The sequence below is a fragment of the Paralichthys olivaceus genome, chromosome 16 (assembly GCF_024713975.1).
Source record: "Paralichthys olivaceus isolate ysfri-2021 chromosome 16, ASM2471397v2, whole genome shotgun sequence".
In the NCBI taxonomy this organism is placed as follows: domain Eukaryota; kingdom Metazoa; phylum Chordata; class Actinopteri; order Pleuronectiformes; family Paralichthyidae; genus Paralichthys; species Paralichthys olivaceus.
In genome coordinates, this window is record NC_091108.1 from 3,164,543 (window position 1) to 3,187,356 (window position 22,814).

Here is a 22,814-nt window from a genome sequence, read left to right on the forward strand (position 1 = left end):
TGACCAGACCGTCCCCACGGACTGAGCACTAAAAGAAAAACACTGAAGGAAAAGTGAAACTGTTACTGAACATGTCAAACAGACTGAGTTGAACGTTTGTGGATCAATACATCAGTAATGGAAACGATCGGCTTCTTCCCTGTTGATCGAGACATTTACGGACCTTGTGATTTTTCCACACACTTTTAATATATTGCTTTCTTACAGATACATACAACTTGAAATGATGTTCAAATAATATATAATCCAAATATAAAGGTTGAAAGAAAATCTTTAAACGAATAAGCATTGAAATGACATGTTGCATAATTAAGAATGCGGCAGATTGTTTTGTTTTGCAGGCCTGAGTGGTTGTTGAGTGTTGTACTAGTCTGATACTCACACGATAAGAGTTTAGCATAGATTCAGATGAACATTTAAATACATGCTGCGAGAAATACAAAGGGGGGGGCATTCATCCAAAACCAGTTTCTTCAACGTCCCTGAGGGTGCAAATATTCCCTCAGTGGAAAATGGAAGGAACTAATAGAGCAGATGAACATGAAGTGTCAAGAATCACATTTCTACCACACTGTCTGCAGTAAATGTTTTCACTGTGGAAAATAACACCAGGAAGAACGTGTGTCTCTGAACTCGGGGCCTCAAGGCTGATCTGTGCTTCTGCTTTTGTTTCATTGTTTTTGAAGACGCAGTTGAAGCTCATATGAAATCATGAAGTAAATCCTGCAGCTCGTCACAGCATCTGTTAACACAGCACGCTTGGTTAGATCAGCGACTCTCCTGCTCCCCGGGGAGACCGTCGAATAAAAGCAGGAGGAGCGACGGCGCGTTGTGATTTTACATGCTCAGTTAGGTTCGTCCACCGTGTCGACTCAGAGCTTCGCTGTCTTGCCTGATTACTCCCAACAAGTTCACACCTCTCCAGTCATTTGCCGTCAACAAGTTCTAGTGGAAAATATCAGAGGCTTTGATTTCTGGAGTCGTTTGTATAGTCGCTGCCTCTCTGCCACCATCAGCCTCTGGTGAAAAACACTCACATGAAAAAAGACTCAATTGTATACTTGACCTGAATATTTAGAATTATTCTTTTCTGTTTTGTGAGTTTAACTGTGACTGGATCTATATAATACATGAATTACATGCACATCAATTATTAATTCATGTTTCCATGAAGGTTAACAAAGTATCTGAGTTCATCATCTGGATCCTTTTTATTGAAACACAATGTAAATACAGGATCACATCATAAAACTGAACAGTCACCAGAAATTCTGTCAAGCTGCTCCTACTCATAGATATCATTTAATCCAGGTCTGTGATCCAGTCCTGATGAACCTGGTGAAAATGTCTTGAAAGAATCCTGGATTCTCCTTTTTCCAGATCGGCTGCAGAATGTAATGGTCTCTCTTTTGGATCATGTCGCCTCCTTCTACCAAGTTTCTTACAAATGTGTTCTGTGGTTCTTTAGTAATCCTGCTGACAAACAAACAGCCAATGGACAGAGTGGAAACATGACAGCATCAATCATCACCACATGTTTAATCAGGAACCAGAAAGAATAATCGATGCCTTCATGTTTAAGATTCTCAAACAACGTGATTTCTAACAGGATCTCAAATCTTTTATTTTTGACTTCCTGTGACAAATGAGGAATCCAGCCTGAAACCTGTTGCTGTGAAGACGGAGGAGCCGAGCCGGCAGAGAACCTGGAGATGTTTGAGCTCGTTGAGCTGCTTTGGAAGAAGAGAAGGTTTCCTCCATGTTTCCATCACTAATCACTGTTTAACTGAATCCTTCCAGAGAGCGACACAACAGTCCTGGAAACGACAGTGAATTAAAGTGGGGGGATCTTTTCTACTGCGTGTAATGTAAGTTAACAGGTTTAACTCTGGAGCTGATGATAAAGCTATGACGCTGCAGGATTGAGAGAGAAATGAAAAGAAAAGCAGAGACGCTGATAGAGAGAGAGAGAGACAGACAGTCTCTGTGAGTTATGTAAATTTCCAGAAGCTGTTTCCAGTAATCGTTCCCATTGTAGATTGTGGTGAAGCTGTGCTGCTGTTTGCTGCTGATAAACCTTTGGAAGAGTCCGGTCTCTGCTGGATTCTATCAGGAGGCCGTCAGACAGGAAGTGTTGGCTCACGCTGGTTTTATTGGTGGCATTAGTTTTTCCTCTTTGTCTCTGCGGCAACAAGACGTAGCAGCACGTGAAGAGAAGACAGAAGCAGCGGACAGAGACGGACATCAACACCTCGGTGTCATCATCTGTACGCGCTGCTCCCCGGACTCTCTTATCTGCAGCAGCTCACAGTGCTGAGGGAGCACGGACTCTAAGTCCAGATGGTCCCAGTGGAAATGAAACCACCGACTGTAGAGGAGATGCTCCACCTGTTGATCCCTCGGATGCTCTGCTGCCCGCGGCTCCATCAAGAAAACTTTCATCTCCTGTTACTTTATGTTTACCACACATTCAGAAACTGACTGTGCAAGAGGAGCCTTTTCAAAGCTTGACTAACAAACCAGGAAACACACGGTTGAATGTGTCGTTTACAGAATGGAAGACGGAGCAATTACCTCCCAGAAAGAAGTAATTTAACCACACCTTCATTCAAACCACAGTTTCTCCCTCTGAATTTAACTCTTGATCATTTACCTTTTTACTGCAAGATGAATGAGTTCAGAACATTCAGTTATACATAATTCAAGCTCTGTTAATCCAGTGAGCCAAGAAATCCTCACAGTAGCTTTCTGAGCTCTTTATGTATTCAGTCATTCCTTTAAATCCAGCCTGCTTTAATCAGTGGTTTTAAGAGAAAATCCTGCTTCCTAAATGGTTTCCTCTCTGTTTGCTCAGGCGTATAGTGTGCAGGACAGAGCTGCCTGATGACTCTAAACCACTCGGAGTGAAGATTATAATTACTCCTCGTGACCGTCACAAAATGAAGCAGAAGCAATTCTTTTATGCTTTTACAGTCACTTCACTTTCATGTTTAAGTAATTGTTCTTTAAAGCATTTGTATTGCTATCAACGACTTTATTCTATTCTGCAATCATCAGTGTTGTGGTGATACAGAGGAAATAAATTGAGCCTCTGAGTGTCAATATTACTTACATGGCTGTAATTTATAAATTATAAATTATCTGTCAAGGTTTGTAAGTGTACCACAAGCAAGATGTTTTGAAGTGTTGCTTCACAAGAGCAAGAAAACTCTGGGTTTGAACCTGAAGGTTGGCCGGGGCCTTTTCCATATGAAGCGTCCATGTTCTCCCAGTAATTGCTTGGGGATTCTGGCTTCCACCCACAGTCCAAAGACATGCAGCTCAGGCTAATTGGAGCCCAATGTGAACATGCATTGGTCTCAGTGTTTGTGATATTCTCTTGACCTGTCCAGCGTGTCCAGACCCTCTTGTAAACCATAAGAGCTTTAGATAGTAAATGGACTGATTTTTTTCTTTTCTGCATTTCCAACTTATTGTTCTCAACCACACATACACATGATTCTCACTTCCAATGAGCTTATTCAGTGTTTCCCATTTATCTACACTCTGCTGTCCTGCCATATACATTCATTTATCCTGCCACAATCTTTGGTACCTTCTCCGCTGCAAGACTTTCATTGTTGAAGAGTAAGACAGCTGCATGTCACAAACTCGACAAATTCTTTGTTACCTTGTCGTCTACGCTTCAGAACACAACACTTTCACGCGCCTCACAAATGCTTTGTCTGCTGGCGTCCACCATTTTTGCAGCGAAACATCATAATATTACTGGCTTACTTTACTGAAAGGTCAATAGGTCAAGCTAATGGTGAGCGCCCTCTCCTGGATCTTTTGGCAAACTACTACAGACAGACTGATGCACTTAGTGTGTTTTGAACTCAGACAGGTCGTCACCAAGTTCCCATGAATGTTTGAGTTTTGAATAAAAAAAGTGACCGCCCCAGTAATTATATATGCATCTGTGCACTAGACTGCTAAATATTAAAGAAGCTCCAAACAGACGTGGTGTGGACGTCTGGCTCCCCGAGGACTTCATGTCTGCTGCAGGGGAATGTTGATGGTTAATGAGACTCTTCATAAGCTTTGTTCCCAATTCATCCTGCACGACAAGTCCAAGGTCATTTCATCACTGCAACAACAACAGGAGGTGTTTCTGTCCGGTGGGAGTCCGTCTCTTTTGGTGACTAGGGCTTGCCAATGTGGACCGGCGTCCTTGGCTTGTACCCATGTCGCAGTGTCTCAAGCAGACGAGATGAGCTCTGAGGAAAGAGACGCTGACGGGATTTAGAATCTCCTGAGAGACACTTTGCATTCATATGAGCTCTGCGTCGCTGTTACTCTGGATAATTAGACAAATATTCTGAGCAGAGGATCACTTTCATCTATATTCAGTGCACTTTCGGAACTTTTAGTCGTAGTCCAAAGCAGTTTCTCCTTTTTAATCTGCAGCAGAATGAAACAGAGTCTGTGGCTCTGGAGAACAGAGGGTGGATGGTATCTCAGACCTGCTGTCTGCCTGAAGGAAGCCTGAGGCTTGTTGCTTCACAGCAATGGACAATCATGCATGCCTTACATAATGTTTGCAAAATGTTATGTGTAACACAGCCTTTTTAAAACATAAGGAGTGCTCATGGACCCGTGTGAAAAGACAGATGCATGTTTAAATTTATACTTTAAAATGTATTGAAATGCATCTAATTGCAACACCTTGAGTCCCATTATTTGAAATAATTGACTTTAGAGCTGACTCAATAAATAGATTTATTATAAATTCAGAATAACTTTCCTGGAAAGAACTTTGTAAATTCATTATGTTTGTGAATTTATTCCATCTAAACACTTGTGCAACCTGAGTCTTTTAATCAGTGTCCAGAGACTCCTCGGAAAATGCAAAGTACCATATTGTTCTACAGTAAAGTGCACTCATCAGCATATATGAATAAAATTTCCAGTAACTTCTGAATAAATTAGGTATAAGGTCAATCAGTCGTGGCTGGAAAGTGTTGAACATAGACCCAGCTTAGTCTGCACGCTGTCATCTGTGCACAACATCTTTTTAATGGTAGTTTTTCCTGCTGATGAAGACTTACTGTCGACTGTTAGCAGATCGCTATCAGTGACCAGCGACGGAATGCTCTCACACTCTGTACAACAGTTAACGTTCAGGACTAAGACTCCAGCAGGAGTGGATGATGGACTCACATCAGGTTTTGAGTCTTGAGGCGTGTAACTGGTGTGGGGCAGGTTTCTCATCCTCTGTCTGTTTGGTTGGTGTGTGAACAACTGTCCAGACGAGTCTATAAGCTGCGTACAATTTCACAAAGACATGCTGACAAAAGAGGAGGAACCTTTTAAAATGTTGGCTCGTGTGTTATTCTGTATGAGTGTGGTGTCGATTTTGACGTCATCATAGGTTGCTGCATTTTTTGGGTGTTGCATGGCAACTCTGTTTTTGTGGGAATTATCAGACGACTCCATAATATTAAAAATGTAGTACTTCATATTTATTTTAAAAGTCAAATAAAACAATGTTCATCATATAAATCTAATAATTGGGAATAATGAGCATTGCAGAGGGCAAGGTCACAGATATGCAAATGTAGCTGTAGCAAACCTTCACCTCCCGTTCACTTCCAATCAGTGCTTTGTGAGCAGGCAAATAAAATAACCCTCCACTTGTCAAAGCAAATTCACAGTGTGGTTCTGCACTGAGTTAAAGTTTGTTGAACCTTGATCCGTAATTTCTCTTTGTATTCAGCTCATTTTACTCATAAAGTCTAATTATTAACTTTTAAAGAGAGCAACTTCCTCTTCATTACAAGAATCATCTTCTTAGCATATGAAGTAATTTTCAGTAACCCAACGTCCCACAGCCAGGAAGTCTGAACAGCCACACACTCTTAGAAGTGCAGTGTGTTGAGAGAGGCATCCTGCTGTGGGGTTTATATCCTGCTGGGAATACATGTTCTACAAAATGTATACACTCCCAGTATGCAGAGAAACTTTGGATGAAAGCATCCACTTAGCAGCTTTAATGGAGGAGAAAAAGACGTTCTTTATTCTCCTTTGAGGCCGATTTTATACCCATCTTTCATTTTCCCCCAAAGCAGATTTACTCATAAAAAAATAATTAAAGAGCGTGAAAAGAAAAGGGAGAGGAGGCTGTGGAGAGGACGTAGAAAAATAAATCAGTGGAAAAAGGAAAAGCGAGAGCGTAAGACAAAAGGACAAACGGTGAAGGGGAAGAGTGCACAGCAGGAGGTGAGAAGAGACATGTTGACTCCAGTCCTCATTATAAAGGTCATTAGTGGGTCCTCTTCTCTGGGGCCTGATTAATTACATTATTTAGATCAAGATACCACTTAACTCAAGACCTCTGACTTATAGTTTAGAGAAAATAAGGTCATCAGAGAGAGAGGGGCGAATCTGCAGTGAACACAGTCGAACTCTAAACCTGAAACAATATCTGATGTGAAAGCAGTTGACTGCTGTTTAACTGTAAATGGAGAAAAATATCCAAGTGTTTTCATTGTATCATCAACGCTGTTGAACCACAGGAGCAGATGAAGAGAAGTCTTCGTTCAATTCAAATGAGTCGGACTAATTCTCCCCTCGATTCTGTTTGATTATTCACTCAGTTCCATCGTTTCCTCTCGTCCCTCCGTCTAATTCCATAAACCCTCGCAGCACATTTAATTCTCTCGCTCGTTCAGCAGTACACCTGGCTCAGTTAAATTTTTAATTTCTCCTCTCGGCAGTGTTCATTATGTGTGTGATTTTCTTGTTTCTTTATTGGCTCACTTTGCCTGCAGCTCAGAGCAGAAAACAGCTGCAGCCTGGTTGGGGCTTTGTGATATGACCAAAATCTCATATCCCGATAGACGTCACCACATCGTGATACATATGGCTGCTCATATCTTCTCTTGATGGCACATATTGGGGCCATTTTTTGTAAAGATTGAACTTGTAGCAGCAGCTGTTATTTCATCCATCTTTGCGTTTCCTTGCCATACTTGTTAAGGGTTTGTTCTGAGACCTTGACTGATCCATAGACTCTCTCGCTACAGTCTGACTCTTGTGTGGGTGGTAAAAGACGTATGTAATGTTGAGGGTCCAATGTGAGGACAGATGAACAGCATCTGTCTGTGCTACCCTCCTGTGTTTGAGACGCAAATATGATCCGAGGTCATCATGTTTGTCGGTGGTGTTAACTTCTCCACAGGATGAAATACAACAGGGATCCCATGTCTGCATGGAGACCAAACAAATATTTGACTTGGACATGGATGCAGCTTGTTTCACCCTGGTTTTATTTTTCTTCAGTCGTGTTTTACTCATTTGGTTGCATCTTGTGGATCCTCAAGTGGGCGATGTCATACACATTCCTGGCAGTGATTTTCAAGGTATTCCTGTGATCATCAGGTGGCAGGATAAAAAACAGTTTTCAGTTTTTACTTTATTTCAAATGAAATGTCACAGGATATAGTTAAGAAACCAATATTCTTCTAACAATACAATTATAATGATTTTTTTTTTAGAGCACAGTCTGCCCTGTTTCCATCCTCTGAGAATTTTACCTTTTGCTTCCTGTGGGAGAGAAGGATTTCCTCTGGTATATTAGCTCACCTTCAAAAAGCTGACACTGTGCAGGAAGGGACAAAAAACTGAAGTGGACAACAGTCTAGAGTAACTTTGTGTAAGAGAAGCACAGCCGCGGTGAAGGTGTGAATCATTACGATGTAGCTGAGCTCTGTATAGAAACTGACTTTACTGACCACATTTCACATTCTTCCCTATCACAGACGCTCTGGGACAGAATCTCCTCTCGTGACTCAGATCCTCTGTGAGTCAGACATTTGGCAGTTTTCAGTTCCTGGGTGAAGGTTGATCAAAGCTGTGATTGAGCCGAGCGGACAAACCGACACAGACTCCTCTGTTTCTCATGAGAGAAACTGCTGACTCTTAAAATTCCTCCAATCGTGTTTTGGGATCATCGGCTGAAATTCAGCAAAGAGGAAACATTTTGGTGGTTTTCAAACACTGTTTCCCTTTGGGGCTGTTGAGCTTTGACATCAGTCATTACTGACTGCTACCTACTGAGCTGAGAAATGTGAACGAACAGGTTCAGTTAAAGTTTGCTTTGATTGTCTTTTATCTTTATATAAATGAAGAATGCAACAAACAATCAGGAAGGAAGAAACTAAGACTAAATCATAAATAAATCACCTTGCTTTTTAAAATACTGATGGAATATATTGTGTATCTCTCAGAAACATTTCTATAGAAGAAATTACCGTGAAGCTGTGATATTTCCTCGGACAATCGTGGCAAACTTTCATATCGTGGCATCCTTAGTTGAAAGCCACAAAAAGCTGCTGAATTGACCTTTGGACTTTCTAAGTTTTGTCTCCTATTGATCAAGAATGACCTCCCTGTCTGTTTCCTGGTTATTGTCCTGCGTGCTGAATACAGTCTGTTGTGGACTGGGGTCAGATCGCAGGTTCTTTCACTCTGACACAAAGACTGCCTTGCTCGTGGGCTCATCGGCAGCTCATCAGAAGAGTCTCTGTGGACTGGACGTGTGAGATTTGACCTTAATAGAAGTCAGAGACGGAATAAATGTGTTTTTTGTGTTTGATCTCCCTGAGGGATCCTTCATTTACCCACTGAACACACAGCTCCAGTGTCCCGTCTGCTCCGTCTTTTATTCCCACACAGACACCTTGAAGGCGGGTGTGTCACACAGAAACGACCTGTGTTCTTCTCCCTCTATCTTCCCTCTTTCATCTTGTCCATGTTGGCATACGCTACTGGAAATTTGCCTGAATCTTCCAAACGTCTCCCTCTTTCTCTTCTTTCTCTGTCTGTCTCTCGTTACCTTGCACTCTGTTCCCTATTGCTTTATTTCTCTGCCTCTCTTGCTCTCAGCTGAAATCCATTACTGCACCTGAAAGCAGTTTGAAAGAGGTGACTTTCTATACCGTCTTACCAACGATATCCTGAATGGAGCCATTATAACCTTGGAACAGTTTTCACTGACACTCAGTCAGACATCTAGTACCAAAAAAATGCATTATTCAAATAAATTAGGTTTTTGATCTTAAATTGATTTAAAAAGCAGTTTAGATTTTTTGGGGAAAAAGCTGAAACCAAAGGATTCAATTTACATGAGGTCATTGTGTGTTTTTAATGAAAGAAGCTCACTCTGTTGTGGATCATAGGCCTGGTGTCGAACCTTGGAGGTTACGCTCCCTCATAAAATATCTACTGACCTGTCGCCCCTCAAATCACAAACTGTACAACTGTGTTACATTATTCACATTCTGCGTGCGCAGGCTTTGTTCAAGAAAAAAAGTCAACATGTTCTTTTCTTGACTGCAAATCACAACAGACTCAACAGCTGGAGAAAGGTGCTATCTTTCTGTTGTGATGAATTACAAGGATAATGTCTTAGACATCCTCAAAGTCATCTTTTGGATTAATCCTTTCTTTGCTGAAGAGTTGGTGGCAGCACATTTTTTTCATCCATTTGCTAACAATGGCTAAATTCCTCCTTCCTACCAGGAGTGGGATTTGAACCCACGAGGACTCTTGTCCATTGCATCTTGAGTGCAACGCCTTAACCACTCGGCCATCCTGGTGGTTGTTGTCTGTTGTTCCTGATGAAATTATTTTGCGTCCTCTTTTTTTATAACCAGCACAGGAGGAAGGAGGAGAGTGATGGAGGAAATGAGGAGAGGAGGAGATCGTCGGTCAGACAGACTCTGAGACAAATCCCCGGAGAGCAGTGGAGGAGAGCAGGAGACAGACATTTAGGTATTTAAAAGCCCTGGCTGCTTTATTTTCCATGTAATATAAGATGCTTCAAGGCTTTTAGTCAAGTTGTATTTTAATGGTTTCTTTTCATTTCCCAGTGACGCACAGTGCTCTCCATAATGAATTGTATTTATTCTATACATGCCCTGTGTGCTATGTCTTATTTATTAAAAAAAGAAATTGCCTGGGAGCCCATCAAACATTTGTGCCCAGGGGTCTGCAACGTAATCACTAGGGCCTGTTCGGGGTTAATGAGGATGTTTGAAAAAGGTTGGTTTTATTTTATGGCAACGAAGGTCAGTAAACGGTGATGTGACGACAAACTGCCTGGACCTGAACCCTGATATCTCAGAAACACATTCCCGGCAGAATAAGCATTAAAACCCACAAACACACACACAAATCATTAAGCTTTTATTAGCTGCATCGCTAAAAGCTTCATGCATCAATAGTACGTCTGGGCTTTGTGCCATATAGATGTATATATATCTACAAACCTGTGACACGCTGGCTGATATGTTGGATTTTACAGTTGGAAGTCACATCTCAAAGAAAGTGAATGTTCAGCTTGAAGATGTGAAGAAGCAACGCGTCCACAAACGAGATAATTGTTAGTGAGGACTCAGTGAGGACGCTGATGGGAGTCGAGGCGTTGATAATTCTTTCAGGTACAAGACTTCGCTGTGATCTTTTTTTTTTTTTTTCTTTTTAATGTGTTTCATTCGTATTCCAGACGAGACGCTCAGACTGTGTCAAATGGGCGATAATTACAGGGAAAGACTCCGACTCACACAGGCCACGTGATGTGACTGAGCCCGGTCCAGATCTGCTGATGGGAAGCCTGGTCGGACTCCAGCGGCCCACAATCCTCTGCTCCTTATTACAATTGGCACATTGCAATTGGCCGGTCTCAGATTAAGTCATGAACCCATTATCTCTGTGATTCGTCATCACTGTGCCTCACAGACGCCTGTATCGTCGAGAATCGTTGTTTCCTTTCTGTTTATCAGTGAAGCTCTTCCGACTGTTCTCTAAACTCCCCACTGAACACGTAAAGGCTCATTCACGCTGCTTTATGTATAAAAATAGATGCGTCCATCTGTAACCATCACTGTCCACACGGCCTTTTTACGTTGCCATGGTTGTTAAGCCTTTCAGCCACCAGAGGGCAGCACAGAGGCGACCGTTTCTGACAACAACAAATGTGATAATGTACGAAATGTTTTAAATAGCATTGTCTCTATATATAGAAGGCCCCGTCCATTTCCTTGTACATGTGTAAGGTCACAGAGGAGTTCTGCCAAAAGCTAAAAATACCCAAGATCCACTAAAAGAAAACCCAAAACCTTCTACTCACTTTCACCCTTTCTTTTTTTTATCTCTCTCACCTTTATCTCCTTATGTCTGACTTTCTTCTTAAGGGCAAGAAACTATCAGGTCATATATCAGATAGTTCATTAATTCATGCTGTGTTTATTTAGCTTGGCACAGTAATTATCAGTTGGGTTCATAAGAGGCCAGAGTTTATGTCCGCGTCACCTAATTAGTTTCTGATAGTTGCACACAAAGATCAGGTCAGGTCAATATTTACTCAAGAGAGGAGGAAAAAAACTGGTGATGTAGTGAGAGATATTTTTCTGTCTTCGGTCGGGTCAGGGCATCAATTATTTCTACTGTGACAAAAAGAGAATATTAAGCAGCTAATTAGACTTGGCAGAAAATAAATGAGCTCGGCTATGAATAAACAGATTTGCTGAATCAATGCTGTTGTTTAAAATGTGTTTACAGGTTCCACCTTTAGATTGAAAGATAAGAGAGACGATTTAAATACAAGGAAAAAGAAAAAGACCAAATGTAAGAAATCACATCTCCTCTCTGCTCCTCTGTTTCCATGTCACCACATTATTTACCTTCCTGCACCTAAAGCAGAAATAATCCATTAACCCTTCGAACCTTCAGCCACTGAAGCACAAACTGCTCCTCTCTGATTCAGCAGAGTCATTAGTCTAATTCCACACTCAGCAGTTCAGCTCCTGTGGTCAACAAATCAAACAACGTGAGGACTAAACAAACATGTCTGCAATTACTGAGGAGGATCGTAACAGAAGAGAGCGTCACGTCTTCCAAACTGGAAAGGTACCGAGTTGAGAGCAAACCTCTGCAAAGGCCCAACTGTTAACTGTTTTGTTAAATATAATTATCCAGTCACATTTACTGCTGATTTTACACCTGAATGAGCAGCTGACAAATAAGCGTGTGTGTAGTGTTTCCATTCATATTGTCGAGCAGAAGTTATTAGTTCAGTTGCGCAGGTGCTCGTCATCTCATCTGCAGCGTTGGTCGCATGTGTTGATGTGTTTGTCTGTAATGAGCTGCTGCTGCTGGAAACCGCTGCAGTTCTTTGTAATCGAAGCAGATCGCTGCATGGAAACATCATCACTTGTTGTGGAATTGAGGTCAAAGCTTTCACAGGGTTTGTTTTGTCGACGACACCTGAAACCCCCCCCCCCCCCTTCCCTCTGTGTTCAGTAATGGATGTTTACATGGGAGGAGACGTAGTTTGCTCTCATCAGTCCTCCCGCTCTCAGCAGGAGATTGGTGGAAGGGAAACAAGTGTCAGCTGTGACAGGAGGAATCCCCGCAGAGAAAAATGACCAACACTTACAGACAGAGAGAAAACGGAGTGAGAGACAGAGGAGAAGAGAGAGAACTGAGCTGATGAACAGAAAGACAGATGGATGGAGACAGCCTGGAGGAGGACAATTTCACATGGGAAGCAGAATCTTAATCTAAATGGAGAATGTAGCCTGAGGCAGCTCTAAATGCATTAAGAGTTAGTGAAGAGCAGGAAATAACATTATTACCAAGAGGAATGAAGCAGGTTATTAGAAATGAATAATCATCCAAATGTTTACATGGATAATTTTCTTTTTATAGCTTTGAACCAGTAGAGCAGAACTTTTTTATTATTTTATAAAATGCCCCCAACCATCCTGTGATACAAAACCCTGAGACCAGCCCTTTCTCATCCTGCATTTTAATTTGAAAGGGTCACTTTACTGGTTGTATGTAAGAGCTAATGCATGGAAAAAAAAAAAGTCTGGTTATGTCTGCAAATCGAGGTTTCCTGGACAAAAAGATGCTGTTGAGTGGGATTGTGTGAAGTGCAGATTCCTTTGACTGTTCATAACTGGGACAATCCAGCTGCTCAAATTGGACAGAAAACATGTCTGAGACCACAATGCTCAGTCTGTGGTGATGATTTGAGGCTTTTCAGACATATCCATATATTTAAATATTTAAATAAACATTTTGATCAGGGTCGGATCATTCTTTTCTACAAGTTCAGAGACGATTAAACATCAAATACATACACACGGTCTGAACCTGCAGTTTCACAGCTGCCGTCATGTCAACCAGTGATCTGTGGTTACTTCTCTGTCCTGTTAGCAGACTCCTCTCATCTGATCCATGCATGTTTTCAAAGCGTTCACTAATCTGTGGATCTGCAGTCGCTCTGTCCTAATAGCAGGTTTAGTCGCTGACTTGCTCTCAGGCATTTCGCAGTGTCAGGGCAGCTTCTTGCTTTTTGGCAGAGTTTTGTTCCAGGCGAGAGCATCTGTCAGTCACCCGTGATGGATCGGAGATGCTCTGAGGTTGTCAGGGCTCTGAAGCCTCCCGCTGTGAAGCTCAGGGTCTAATATCACGCTTCACAGCCCCCCCCCCCCAGGGCCCCTCAGCTGGATACAAACCTCAAAAGTCAAGCTTTTAATGCTACAGCCAGGTGTTTAGTGCAAGATGGGAAGAAGTCGGTCTGAAAGCAATGAAATATAACGAAAAATCAGTAAATGAAAAACACCAAGATTCTAGAGAGCCCAAAGAGCTGTGAGTGAGAACTGCATTTTAGTTTTTCTTGATTTTGTTATGTTAACATAAGCTGCATTTCCACCGAAGAAACGTTCCCCAGGAAATGGGAATCTTTTCTGACACTGCGTCAGCACAGCAGGGACCAGGGTCTAAACTGAGTTCCATGGAAATCTTTTTACCCTCCAGAAAAAGTCCCTGCTCGGAGGGTAGTAATTTACAGAAATGCAGGAGCATGTTTTTCAGCGCTATCAGAAAGCAACTGCCAGAGATTAAATCGCTTTCACGTCTTTACAGTCTATGATAGAACGGAGAAAGGAATGAATGAAATGTGTGGTAAACAATGACAAAGCGACATTGTTTTTGCAGAGTCTATAGGAACAGAGGAGTTTTCTTAACTCAACCCTGCTTGGAACATAAACAGATTTTTATTAATATCAAATGTGTTCATTTTAATGTCAGGTATTAATTGTAAAGATTATGAAATCCGAGATGCTTAAAAGTCAATATGAAGATGTCTTACCTGGGCAGATAAATTGCTCCGTGTGCTTCAGTCCATTTTAATGGTTGGAGCATGAACATGTTGTTACGCAGCATGAAGCAGTGCTGTTTTGCTGAAGTTCTTTGTTTTTGGAACTTTGGGGGACCTAAAGTAATTGCATTCAATTTGCCAAATCAGGCCTCTTTGTGTTTTTCCAGACTGTGAGAAGTCTCAGCAGGAGGAGTCTGTGCTGTCCTTCCCTGCTGTGATGGTTCAATCCCTGTTTTTCTTCAGACCTCTCTGCTTTAGCTTGCCAGACTGTTTCTGCTCCAGGTATTTCTGACATTTCTGGCACAGGGATAATATTACACACGTTATGCTGTCTTCATATTAACAGAATTCACACTGCAGTTTCTCTCAAATTACAAAGCAATGAGCACTGGCAGTACAGGCAGTCCCCGGGAGAGCAAACCCATTAAAACTTTTTACCCAGAGGCAGAATTACTGTAAATTGAAATTTGAATAATAAACCAGAGAGCACTAAAACTATAAATAATGTATGATAACTTAATATGCACCCGGAATTGTCAACTTTGGAACATGCAAACATGCCTCAATGCATATTCTTTTGGAGAGAAGTTATTCTTAATGACCATGTCAATAGACCACTGAGACGTTCCTTCTGACTTCTGAATATTAGATCATAACAAGTTCCTTTCAGCTGCACTTGTAAAGGACTCACAGCTATTCCACAGCAAATTCACAAACCAGGGAATCACTCCTGCTGCAGTTAGTGGCAGTAAATCTTAGTCACAGCACAGTTGCCATGTTAAACAGCTCAGATGGCAGCTTCAGGGACTCATGGGCTCTTCTAAATCTCCTGACAGCATCTTTAAAGTGTCTGTGAGGAAGTCGACACCAAAGCACCAAAGGATATGTTGGCATTTGGCAACCTATAGAAATATCTACGAGCACGTACAAATACAACCACGAGGTTATGGAAAGTTTCGATGCAAGTTCTGTACAGCTCAAGTAAAAACGAGTAAAGGAATTTTTGGAGGCGATAAAGTGACGACTCAGTTCCTGTCATAGGAGAAAGAAGTTGCTTAATATCATTTGACTGAGGTTTGACTGAAGGCTCTTCGGGTTTGCGCTCTTCCTCAGCCTCAATGGCTCCAAGTCGTTGTGCAGAGCTGAGCCAGTATCACTGGAGCAGCTTCCGCTCCATCAGGTGAGGAAGATGTGTTTTTAACGCAGTCACAGGAACAAAGAATCATTTGAATGGTTCTCTAGTGTCTGTTTCCTCCGTCAAATGGTTTGAGAGACTTTTCTTTGGTCTGATCCTCTGGGTCTGTCTGTCGAAGGTATTTCACGCTGCTGACAGATGCTCTTTGATTTTCCAGCTAAATGGATGATCTTGGATTTAAAACAAAATAGGTGACACTGCAGTTTCACCGCTTCCTGTCTCTAAGCGACCGAGCAAATCACTATCAATTCATGCTTTAGTCGAGAAACGGATCATTTACTCTTATCAGGTCATCCAGGCGTCAAACAGGGCTCTTGGATATTTTGGGCTTACTATCAGTGCCAAGCTGGTTTTCCCCTGAGGTCTATAAGAACAAACGGGTCAGATCCAACAGCTGGACAAGGTTAAAACACCCTCATCCTCCATCTTTTGGTTTTCAAGTGCTGCTGAATACTGTATTTAAATGTTGTAGTTGAATATGGAGGTGTTCACAGGTTTACCAGCAGGTACAGATCTCTGTGATAAATCTATATCCGTCCTCAGAGAAACTGTGTGATGTCAGAGGAAAATGTCCCAGCTTTACTCACTCTTGTTTCTCTCTTATTTGTTTAAAATCCCTTTCACAGAGTCAAAAAAGCAAGACAGTTGTCAGATTCTTTATTCACTTGAAAAGACAGAGACAATCAAAAGAAGCATGATGTTGTTGTGGCGTGTTCTCAGATCCACAGAGGTCAATTATCCAAGTTGGAGAAAGAGAAGAAATAAATGTGTCAGCAAGTGGGACTTTGAATTGTGTTTGTCTTCTTAAATGAAGGAAAATGCACTTTTTGAGCAAAATTGTCAGATCTTGAGCGTTTCATTTCTCTTGAAAGGTTTTCACGAGTCACTCTGTCACCACTTCTCATCTCCTGATCAGAGATGAAGTGTGATTTTACGATCAATATGTGAATATCACTTATTCACATATTTGACAAAGCTAAGGAACCGTCCCGTCTCTTATCTTGAAAAAAGACGGTTCCACTTCTGAGGCTGTTAGTGTGTCGGTCGAGATAAACCAAACACTGTTCAGATAAGTCTTCATGTGTGCTTCTGCTCCAGTCCGACATTGTGTAAACAAATCTATAAATCCAAGACAAGTGAGCAGGACAATGAAAAAACAGAGCATTAACATTTCAGACGTGGTTCAGCTGAAATCAGATACACTTCAAAAACCTAATGTAGACCAAGTTTTATTACGAAGTTCACCACAGGACTCAAGGCTTGAAGCAACACTCATCACTCTGTAGCTGTGTTCAGACTTGAACTCTGGGAAATGTGACGTGTTTGTCGAAGTGTGGTCAGGTGCATTGTTGCTGCCTCGTTATCTTGACACAGTGGAACGTGTGATTGACCGAAATAGACCTGATCTTCACTCAGTGGCTCAGTATTTCACTGTTTGTTTAAGGGTGCATGAGCAGGTAAAGGACGTGCAGTGGTTATCGCTGTCGTCCACAACCGGGAGGTTCTGGTTTCGTACCTGATGGCTGACCGGGGAGTTTGCATGGTCTGCCCGTCTCCGGCCTCCTCCCTCCGTGCAAAGACTAACAGCTTAGGTTATTTTCAAAGGTGTGAATATGTGATATGCTGGCAACCTGTCCAGGGTGTACCCCACCTCATGCCCCCCAATGTCAGCTGGGATTGGCTCCAGCGCCCCGTGACCCTCTAAGGAGAAGCCCTGTATAGATAATGGATCGAGTGAAATATTGGCCAGACTGGTTTGTCAGTTACGTTCTGCTGCCTATTTCTAATCAGGACTGCCAGGGAGTAAGCAGGATTCGTTTGTGTGCCTCTGGGTGTTCATCAGGTTATCTTAAAAAGCCTTGGCTCCAGGGTGGATTCTGGGGGTGGGGGGGCCTCAGCAGACTTATCCTCCCGAGTCCAGAGCCTCTGCTGCAGGCGGGCCCTGCAGTCATCCAGCTGGTTTCGACAAAACATGTTTGTCAACCTCCTTTATTAACCAGCAGCTCGGGTTCTCGTTCTCTCTCTTTATTTCAAGTGTTCTGCTTAAAATAGTCGGTGTCAAATAATACGAGTTTGACAGGAAATTAAACTGCAGTGAAAAGAATTCCTCCAGAATAAGTTCATCTTCCCCTGACTCTGCTGGCTGTCCTCCTCCCTGTCTGCACACCACATTAACCAGCCAATATTCTGGATAATTGAGGTATTTTGGATAAAGCCTCTCCTTTTTATTCTCTGCACTACAGCGTGCATTAGTCGTGCTGATAGTGAGGATGAACTGCATTGGCAGCAGTGACTTACAACTAAAAGAAAGAAGCAAACCATGTAAATCCATAATAAACTTTTGTGCATAAGTAACTTATGAACGACATGATTAATTTCCTCGGCGTAATTGAAGGGATGATTTGGTCCGGGACAAATTTCCTCTTAAAAAACATTTTTAATGAAGGAGTTGAATTGAAATGCTATTTTCAGGTTTAATGAAAACCCTTTCCTCTTTTCCTTAATGAGACTATTTTGCACGAAAATTGTGAAGTGCTGGTGGAATTCATTCACACTCGAATTATCCACAGAGCTCTGATTGACGGGTTGATTAATTTCTTTTCATAATTAGAAATCGATGCTTTATCTTAAAAGTTGAAAAGATTCCCAGACGTCTGTGTATTTAGAGGAATGCATTAAAGAGTCCATGTTTTATACATACAAACAGTAAATAGAGCTTTATCATTCAAGGTAAATGTACGTGTCTTCCAGTAACTGCCCAGTTCTGATCAATGGAGTAGTGAGGATATCATCTTACTGTAGTAACTGGATGTTATGTGCATCAATGACATCTCAGCAGAGTGAATGCAGGATGTGTAATTAATACCTCTCAAATCAAAAGAAAACTGCTTTGACTTATTTATACACGTTTGATTTGTAAAACCTCAGACTCCTCAGAAGTGGTCATTTAATACTAACCGTCCAGAAATTAAGATATATATATATATATATATATATATATGAATAAGAGTATGATCAGACCCTTGCACCTGCAATCAATATCAAAAACCAGTCTGGAGTACTGGTATGTACTGGTTCAGATTATTGTGGTGTCTCCTCACCAGGTTCTTTGGCTTCACTTTTGGGTGCTGTCATGTCGTCCATCTTTATATAAAGTCTCTTCTGCCGACCCGTTCAAAGTGTTTCCCTCCTGTTGCCCAATGTCAGCTGATTTGGCTCCGTCCTCTTGGGACCCTGAGAAGATGAGCTCTATAGACATTAGATGGATGAAAGGATGGATAAGGGGTGGATGGGTGATTTGTCCTGGAAACACTATTTTTTTGCTCCATAAGATTAACTTGCTAAATGGGTTCCACTTTTCATAAGTGCCTCCAGCCAAATTAAAGAATCATTATGATTCAGAGGAAAATGGAAAATGCTGTTTACTGTTTATTGTAATGATCTCTGAGACTTTGAATTTCCGCTCTCTTGTTTAAATGTCTTATTGACTTTCGAGGATGCTGTCCGTCGCTGTGTAATCCAGCTGTAGTTGAACCGACCAATAACCGGACTGATCGAAGCTCCGGGAGGCTCCTGCCAGTCTGATCAGCTTTGGTCAAAACAAAAAAACCAGAAAGGAAAATCAACAGGATAAGTGGAGCTGCTCTGTGTAGTTGTCTAACATCAGCGTTTCAAGGATGAAACAAAGGAAAAGTTAGACTGAGCTCACTTTTATTCAATTTGGATTATATTTCCTTTCAGACCTGGTTTCATGAATTATAAAAACACCTTGAGGCTTTTCCAACCATTATCGAACCAAGCAGGTTTGTGTAAAAACAACTTTCATATTTACAGCATCAGACAGGAGTCAATACAATGTGAGGGGTCGGACAACACAACTCCACGAAAGAAAGTTTGACGAAACATGAATTCGACTTCTCTGAAGAAGATGCACCTTAAACACCGGGAAGGTCAACTCCTCATTATTCGGTCACAGATGAAAATCTTGCTTCCCTCACGAATTTCTTTTGAGAAAAAACTTACTTCTCAAAATGTCAAAGTAAATCTGTTTTTTCCTGAATAATATGTACTGCTTTTTCTAAAATACTATTCTATCCTGTTGGTACAAACATATTTCTGGAAGTGCAACCCAAACATCTCAAGCCACAGATGATGTGCGTCCAACATTTATCTATATCGATCTTTTTTTCTTGTTTTATCTTTTGGGATTGAATTGATGGATATTTTTGGAACACAGCACATTGATATTTTCCTTGTGTCAGAAAACGACAAAGAAAAATGAGTCTTAGATTATAAGTACAATCAAATACCTCACACTATTGATATTTCTTTTTCACCAATAATAAAGACACGAAGCTGCCGACAGACAAGAACCTTGTCGCTCAACAAAATCTAATTCCTCTCGTCTCTCAGATCAGATGAGGAACATCTCACCTGTATTTCACCCAGCAGAGGCAGGAGGTGTCGTCTCTGAAGTAACCTGCCGCTGTGTTCATCATCTGACCGGCAGCCTGCGGACATTTCACACCATCTGTCAGGTACGGCATTAACAGCGTGGACCCGAGGCTCTCTACCTCTCGCCAACACTCTTACCTTTTCACCCAGCAGAAAGTAAAAGAAGCAGAATTTCTGTGCAATTTTCTGAGATTTTTTTCCAGTCATTAATTCTGAGTAAAGTTCATTAGATCCAGACAGCAGAGGTAATTATAGGAGTCGTTAAAGTGCAGGGCTGGAAGGTTTTTTTTTTTTTGTGAATCCCTGATTAATATTACATATTCTGAGATTTAATCTGTTCAGACGCAGACTTGATTTATCATTGATCGTCCGACGATTGATGTCATGAGGACGTGAAGATAATTTGCTTTTCATTTGTTTTCAGCATATAGTTGAGTCCTGTTTGTCGAGTTCTTATATCATTACTAATTAAAAACACACTTTAGAGAACTAGAACACGTTCCTCCACAAATATCTCTTAGATATGTCAGAGATCAATTGATTATTCTCTGGGAAATCAGTGAAAATGAAAAACCTCACGATGTTAGAGAAAGTGAAAGATAAATAAAGATGGACGACGCATCTCCACTTCCTCCAATATGCAGAAATGAAGCCAAAATATTCCAGATGAGAACGCTGCGTTATCCAGGTCCTGTAATACACACCCTCGACTTTCTAGTTTCTGATCAAGGTTTGGAAAGTTTTCAGTTGTGGAGGATGCAGTAGAGTTTTTTTTTAATTGGTTTTAAGTGATCAAGTTATCCGATGTTCTCAAACACGCGTTATTGAACTGAACTGGAATTGACCTTGTGAGAACTTCATGCCCTCGCTCCTGTCAGCTGCTCCACCATGATGAGTTATTGATAAGGCTGCAGGGCAAAGCCCCACCTTTGCTGGGATTCTGAAGGTTATTAAAGTAGTAGTCTGTGTATATGATATACTGACACACACACACACACACACACACACACACACACACACACACACACACACACGCACACACACACACGTCAGTCTCCTTCCAGCATGAAACTGAGGTTCATCTACATTCTGTACGTTCATATTTACTTTTCAGCCAAATAACAATCAATGACAGTGTTGACTCTGTGTCATCTGATATGAAAACGTTATCTTCCATGTATCTTGACACATATATTTGGTAGTACTCTGATTTTGACTTGATTTGTACCGTACACAGCTGTATGCAAAGATGTGGACATCAATGGGTAGATAACATCAGCTCATGTTATATAAAGCAACAATGATTAAACATTTGAAGATCATCTGCTGCCGGGGTTGTGTTTAAAACTTTTCGCTTCTAAAATCAATCAGGAATATGAGCTGCACAAACTTTTTCAGACGACAGAAACAGAAGTTGTGGTTATTTGCTCTTGAATCATGGATGTTGTCTGTGAACCAGCTGAACTCTGATCCCTTCACTGCTGCACTGAGATGCCAATCAATCAATCAAATATTCTAGTTTCAAAATGTCAGCAACAAAATAAACTCAGTAAATAATAACACAGGAGTACTGCGCTGATTTGTTATTGCACTGATAATGTTGTCGGGCTCGGGGTCGACAGGTTTTTTTTAATGTTGTTTTGTTTTTAAAGCATCAGAATTCATGCAGCACAACCACAGATATTGTCTTTTTTATTCCACACATTCTTCTTCCCTGTCAAAACCTGGCGCTTACATTACCCACAATGCAGCTCAACCCCTGACAGTTAGGTTGTTGATTTTGGTGTGTTATTCTAGTAGCAGCTCTTCTAGCCTCAGGCGCAGATGAGGAGCAGTCTGGCGAGCTTAACTCCACATCCCCAATTTCTTCTTTTTTCATTTTCAAACTTATATAGTCTTTAGACCCGACTGACGCTGACTCGAGTAACATCACTGGGGGCGATTTGTCAGACTTTACACAACTTCCTCTGGATCCACAGAAGGCTTTGAACAACCTGATTCACACATTCAGTAGTTTTTCCAGAGAACTGTAAACACACTCTCTAAATGAAAGCAACTGTGATTGGCTTTATCAAATATTTGAATTAAATGCATCTTTAATTTACAGCAGATCAAGAAGCAACCCTTTCTTTTCCAAACCTCACTACCCAGAATTCAATGCATCGGTATGAATTACACAGATGAGTGGACGCCTCTCCTCTTCCTCTAAAAACTGGTTGATTTCTCTCGCTCTTTTCAGGCTTCCAGCAGCTTCATCGCTGCTCCGCTCTCTAAGATATTTGTGAGTGTCTTCCCTGTTTCAGTCCACCGGCCGGTCGGGCAGCAGGCCTCCTGCAGCCGCTGCTCGGAATGTAAAGCAGAGTTAAAGTGCATCGATCACCAGCTCAGTCTGGTGGATGAGAAAGATGAGGAACAACTTTCATCATTTAGCAGCAAACTGACTCATCAGGTCTGAAGCTTGGAGTGTTTTCACTCCTACCAGGTGTTCTTTACAAGTCTGAGCCCAACAGCTTCTTTATCTTCTTTATCCAGGTGTGCTTTGCATCCTGGGATGTGGTGCAGCTATCTGCAGACGGAACTGTCTGGAAACATTTATACTGGGGCAGAGTTTAAATGGATACATCTTTCTCCATATCCCGCCACAAATTAGTGGGTCAGAGTTCAGCAAAATTGACGTCTGTGCAAAGAATCTGTGCATATTTAATTTGAGTGTGTGAGCGAATTTATCCGTCTTGATTGCAGCATTTTGCAGAATTCATAAGAACAAGATTTAAACTAATTTGCTGTAAAATATCAGCACAGTGACAACACGACGATTTATCGTAAAAAAAACTATTAAACAGGGATGATAAGATCTGACCTGGGATCAGACAGTAAACTAAGTAAAGCTCCTTTCTTCTCCTGGTATTTTTTTCTTCGTATCGTTTGTACATGAATATTCCCGAGTATCAA

At 41.4% G+C, this 22,814-nt stretch overlaps 1 protein-coding gene and 1 non-coding gene across 2 annotated transcripts in view; one reads left to right on the forward strand and one right to left on the reverse strand.

Moving 5' to 3' along the window:
• Positions 1–9,558: 9,558 nt before the first annotated feature.
• trnal-caa (transfer RNA leucine (anticodon CAA)) lies at positions 9,559–9,641 on the reverse strand. Its single transcript has one exon. It is a non-coding gene; the product is annotated as a tRNA-Leu (tRNA).
• A 10,284-nt stretch (positions 9,642–19,925) lies between these two features.
• The window catches only part of LOC109639088 (contactin-associated protein-like 4), a 71,937-nt gene continuing 69,048 nt past the window's right edge, over positions 19,926–22,814 (forward strand). Inside the window, exon 1 of the mRNA XM_069510811.1 lies at positions 19,926–19,945. The gene's annotated coding sequence lies outside the window, so the exon portion shown is untranslated. The remainder of the gene's footprint in view (positions 19,946–22,814) is intronic.